This window comes from Alligator mississippiensis, chromosome 4 (assembly GCF_030867095.1).
Source record: "Alligator mississippiensis isolate rAllMis1 chromosome 4, rAllMis1, whole genome shotgun sequence".
Lineage (NCBI taxonomy): Eukaryota > Metazoa > Chordata > Crocodylia > Alligatoridae > Alligator > Alligator mississippiensis.
Window position 1 is genome coordinate 163,334,115 of NC_081827.1, and position 6,109 is coordinate 163,340,223.

Here is a 6,109-nt window from a genome sequence, read left to right on the forward strand (position 1 = left end):
CTCTGATGCACTTAGAGTATGCTAGGACACCAGCAGGTGCTGGCGTATCTCAGTAACCCCACCAGATATGCGGGTTTGAGCCTCTGTGGGGAAAGAGGATTGGAGACCTCAAAGGAGGAAGTGTGTGTTGAAAGGATTAGCAGGGATGACTCAGCAGGTGGAGCTTGGCTGGTGAAGCCCCGGTGTGCTAGGAGGGCAGCTGTGATGCTGGGGAGCTCTGAGTCCTTAATCATTTTTGGTCATTAAAGATCCCACGGTGTCTTCACAAAATGAAGGGTGTGAACCCTGGTGCCTTAACCAAGACAGCTACACTCTGCCTTCCAAAATGCCCCTTGCAATGTAAAATGGATACAGAATTTGTCTCGTCCTGTCCCATGAAGTCATGAGTGGTTTAGCAGAGACAGTTACACTTTATACCTAAGCGATCAGCATTACGTGCAAGAGCTGGTATTTGTCAAGCCCTTGGGATGGAGGTAAATGAACATGCCCTATGGCATGACCATGCCTGCCGCATGTGTGTGTGTTCCCATTGGTGTCCCAGCACAGTAGTCCATGAGAGAAATCAGAGAAAACGAGGATCCCTGCTCATTATGGTCTCCCTGATCCCATCCGACAGGTTTTAAGGACCCTCTCTTCTTTTTAATGGTCTTGATGTTCCACCAGTTAAGCTATCCTTTGTTCTGCAATTCTGCTGTCTGTTAGCTGTTCCTGGTAGTGAAGCTCCTATTTCAAAGCCATGCAGACTGTTTTTAACTTATTCCAATGAAATTATATTTGTTTTTGCTTCCATCTTATACTGAATAATACAGCCCTAGGTCCCTAGCAGAGTAGTAAAGCCTCTAGTTTAATTTTAACTGGAGAAAGATATGTTTTGTTTCTATATGTGATGACGCACCACACCGTCTGCATTCTGTTTTCAAAACTCTAGATCTGCCCATGCAAATAATGGGGAGATAAGACTGAAAGGGCAGAGAATATCTGTGTAGAGGGCCAGACCCTTCTGCTAAAGGCTGTACTGCCAGTGCTGAGCTCCTGTCATTGGGACTCCATTGCCATGTGTCCCCTGTCTCCAGAGCCTGTGAGCTGGCAATGAAATGGCTGGTGCCCAGGTGATAGCACAAAGCTGCCCAAAGCTCTGTCAGCAAACAGTAGCCCTGCCTCTCTCTTGAAAGACTCAGTGAGTTACTGCTGATGTGGCTGCTGCTACTGCAGTTCACCGGCTCAGCTTTATTCTACTTGAAATGAGAGGTGGCTGTCCGGGTGGTAGCAGCCCCTGGCAGACACCTCCAGTGTGCTAGTGTACATTCCCTGAATACACAAGGCCTTCAGGGGATTGCTGTCCAAGCTCCTCCTTCAGCTCTACTGCAAAGCAGCCACTGGGGTTTCTGTGGTGCAGCACAAATAGATATAGGAGCCACATGTGCAGGGGTGCACCTTACAGTACAGGAGAAGTACTGACTGCAGTCCCCAAGCACTGGAACATAGGGCATACTGCACTTGGTACTTCCTATACCAGACAGTCAACCACCCACGCGAGCAAGTAAAATGTAAAGGGTAAAGAGCTGAGTCCTATGGGACATAATCTATCTCCAGCATCCAGGTTACATGATGGGAGAAGAGAGGGATGCATACTATTGCTATCCCTGCCTGTCCCTGTTTGTCTAGGATTTTAGCAGGTGGTAATAGACTCTGATGAGAATCCTGGCCCAAGATCCAAAGCACCTGGCAGCAAAGGTAGTCCTAGAATTTTTTAAAAAATGGGCATATTTGAATTTGGGGTCATCTCTAGCAATTGCCACCCTTAAGACTGAGTGCACCAGTTTCTGACAGGTGCACTAGAGTCCTAGAGATAGGGATGGCCTTGCTATTACCAGTTCTGCAGTGCAGTAGATTAGCCATAGCTATCTACCAGGAAAGCTGCCCTGCCTTGGTTATAGATCCCTTTGGCAGAGTGCTAGCAAAACAAGGTGGTTTGCTCTCAAAAAGCAGGGTTGGCAATGGCACGTTATGGGGTTTGTGGAGCTGCACATCACCCCAGAGCTCACAGCCTCATAGCCACTTCTATTTTGGAGATCTTGATTGTCTCCTATTTTGGGCTTGTCTGCAGAACTGAAGGCTCAGAGAGGTTGGAGCATTTGGAGTGCAGGAGCAGAGGGCATTCAGCATCCAGTTGAAACTAAGATCAGACCGGCCTAAATGCCTGTTGCAAGGACATGACTGTCCCCTGAGCCTAGGAGGGGAGGGAGTAGCAGCCCTGAACTTTGGCTGGAGGTGTGACTCTTTTGATGCACAGTCCACAGTAGAAGCTGTGGTAACATGTGATCGTTGTGGGGCCTTTAAACAGTTACGTTCAAGCCTCTCATAAGCCTTTTTCTCCCTGTCTTCTCTGCTGCACCCAGGGCTGGGATGTGGGCAAGGCCCTGCCAGTGAGCCAGACTGAACTCCACTGAATTTTCTGGGAGACTTTCTCAAATGTAAGCAGAGTGTTTAGGTCCCTATCTCATCTTGCAGAAAGGCAGCACTTGTGGCTCTGCCCAACATGCTTGCCCTACAGTTCTGACCTACAGCCGTGCCCATCCACTGCACTGCATAGCTGATCTCCCTCCCCAGCCTTGCCTTCTGGGCAGGGGGAGCTACACAAAGAGCCTCCTGCAAATAACACATGGCACCATCCATCTGCAAAAAGGCCACTGCATCTCGCAGTGTCCTCTCCAGGTTCTGCAGCAGAGTTGGCTTGGGGTTGGGGCATGTCTTTTGAGATGCGCTTTTTGGTGAAGTGCTCAGTTTTTGTGTGGTTTTCTGTGCTCCAGAGGAGCCCCCATGAAAAAGGTGAGCAGAAGTTCAGAAACTCTTAGAGGAAGGAAGAAAATTGAAAGCAATCTGGTTGGAGTCATGGTAGTTTTTTTGTTTTTGTTTTTTGGGGTTTTTTTTTGCATTTTGCTTTTAGTGTAAAACGGCCGCGGAGATCAAGCAAAATCACTATTTGGCCAAACTTTTAATTACTCTTCTGAGCTCTTGAGTCAGAGGTTTGTTATTGAGCCTTGCCCGGGGCGGCCCAGATTGCATTGACTGAAACTCACCTGGCAATGGCCAGCTGTTGACTTCCACAGCACAGTCTGTTTCCACAGGCCACTGAGTCCATTGTTACTTGGCTTGCCCTACCTTGCTAGAATGATTCACAGCTAGGATCACACCATTCTGGACTGGTGCCAGGCTCAGCAACAAGTAGGTGGCTTAGGGGAAGGGGGAACTCCTCCTAAAAGTCCATTCATTTTTAAATAACTGAGGCTGGGGGGAGTTGATTTTAGTGTTCAAAGAAACAGCTTGTGTTTTAAAGATACCCTCACAGCCTGGCCTGTGCAACTTGGCCACTCCTGAGAGCAGGGAAGTGGAGTCAGAAACCTCCCCTGGGTGAAAGGACCTCTGTTGGGCAGCTTGCCTGGCTGGCATGGCAGGCACTGGGCTGCTGTTGGGTTGTTTGGAAAAATTCCATGTGGGGTTGGCACTCTTGCACTTGGGGTGCCAGGAAAAGCTGGGCACAGACAAGGAAGGGCTACAAAGCAGGCAACTTAGGGCTTAGTGTAGCAGCCTTTGCATTTCCAGGCCTATCACCCAGCAACATATTGTCATCCTGACTTGCAGTAGTCATAGGCCCACACTTGGTTCTACTAATGCACAGCACCCTTGGACCTGCCTCCCCTGCCCTGTACGCACAGCTTATATTGGCAAAATACCACAATGCAGCCCTGAGCTGATGCATCTTTCTGCCAATCCACTCCTCTTGGCCTGCAGTAGCTTGTCCTACCCCAGCCTGGAGTCTCTCTCTCTTTTTTTTTTTTTAAACATTTTATTAGAAAACCAGACTATAACAAAAGACTCAAAACAACCCAAACAGAGTCTCTTTGAGGCAGAACATCTTGGCTTTGTAGTTGAGGGTAGTGGTTTTGGTTCAGGGACAGACTGGTGAGGGAGAGCATGAGGCCCAGCAAACTCATGGTGACTCTAGGCAGAACTGCATAAAGGCTGGAAGGCCAAGTGCATGGGCCACAGGGGGTGCTTGCTTCATAGGACCCTTCACACATGAGGTCTGGGTCTGGCTGGGGCATGAGACAGTTCACGTCAGTGCTTTGCTGTCTGTGATGGTTTTCAGATATGAGATCCTTTGATTAGACCATCCCCATCCCTCTGGGCTAATTATTGTGGGATGGAGAAGATATTTGCATTCACATATGTGATTTACATTTGCTGGGGACCTTGGGATTTCTTTGCTGCTTGGAAGTGACAGGAAGCGCTTGGCTAGATAGTCACTTCTTTTCCCAGCTGACATTGCAGTGCCCACAGTATCTACCCTGATGGTGCTTGCTCATCACACAGTGGCATTGGGAGTGAAGGAAAGGAGTCTTTATGCTAGACCCATGGCAAGGAAGCTAAAGTGAAAGCCATTTTGTGTCGTCTGACTATCTGCCTGCGGGATGTGAGCTGCACAGCTCCCCTGGACATTTCCATTGGCTCCCTGCTTCTCTCAGGGTCCAAGTTAAAATAGCCCCTCATGGCCCTGTCCATACTGGGACTCTATTCACCCAGCACTGACCTCCAACATGGGCCTCCATCCCAGCCCCTCTGCAGCTCCTGCTCATGGAAGCAGCTTCCCTGCTGCTGTCAGTGTTAGTGATTCTCCCTCTCTTTGCAGGGCCAATGTCAAACACTCCCTTCTCTAAACTTCTGATTTTCTATTTGAAGACAGTAGTAGGGTGGGAGGGGTGCATCAGCTTTGCTCTGTGGAGCAGGGCAAGTTGGGGGGCACAGGCACACAGGAGCAGAGAGAGCTGTACTGGAGGGTCGCCTACACACAACACGTTCCTTGTGTCTGCAGGGACTCTGGAATTGCTTGGGAGACCCGAGTGTGAGCAGTGCTAAGCAAACACAGGCTTGGCTCTCCCCTCCCTAGTGTACATTAGAAGTCATTCTGCTCAAGTCAACGGAATAATCGCAGTGCAAGGAAAAAGCAAATCAGACACATGCAGTGTGTTCTGGTTGCTGCTGCAGATGAGACCCCTGCTCTGCCCCTGGGCCACTTCTAGGCCCCATCTCAGCTGGTCTCTTCCCTGCTCATGTCAGATGCCCCTGACCGGCCAGAACCCTGGAGAGCGTGTGTGTCTCAATCTGCAGCTCACCCCATGTTTCAGCTCAGCTCCTGCATTCTCCCAGTCCCCTCCCTGCCCCACAGCCAGGCACAGCCCCGCTCCACACCCACACACACAGCAACCGCCTCAGGGCCAAACACTGGCCATGTGCCAGCAGCTCCCTATTGTTGGGCCTGGCAACAACTCCCTGTGCAGCACCAGCCTCGCCCAGCCCTGCCCTGGAAAGGGACAACTCCCAGCGCATTAGAAGCAATTTGTATCCCCAGAGCACGTCTCGGCAAGCACAGGCTTTGCTTTCTAATCTTGATCGGAGGTGGGAGGATGCTATTTTTCTGGCACACACGGACTCTGGGGTTGTTTCACTGAATCCAATGAGTTGACTAGACTTAGCCCAGGGAGTTTGCTTTGCTCAGGTTGGGCCTCTGAATGAACAGAAACAGCAGGTTGGAAGGGGCCTTCCAGGCCATCAAGTCCAGGCCCCTGCGTTCACAGGCAACCATTTGTCTCTAGGGTCTACTGTAACTCATCTTGCACACCGCAGCCACGACAGCTCTCCCCATGCAATGTACAATAAGGAAAGATCAGGCACCCTCAGTGCCTTAGTCCTGGCAATGCTGTCCAGACTGCATGGGGTGCGTGTAAGTGCAGCTGGCCCTACAGGCGTTCAGCACAGAAAAGCTACCAAGGTGCCTTCACCTTCAGGAGAAGGGAAAGCTGCCTTTTGGTGTTGTGAGTTGCTGGTGGGTCTCAGCAGGCTGGGTATTGCTGGTGTCCCACTGCCATGGGATCCTGGCACTGGGCCTGGGGGGAAGCCTCTGTAGAGATGTAGCACTGAAAGGGCAATGTGAACATTTGGAAAATATGCCACCATCAACCTGATTCTGGGTTGTATTAGGTGACCTCTTCAGGGCCTTTTCAGCCCTATTACTCAGTGATTCTGTCATAGGATTATAGGAAAGTAGGGC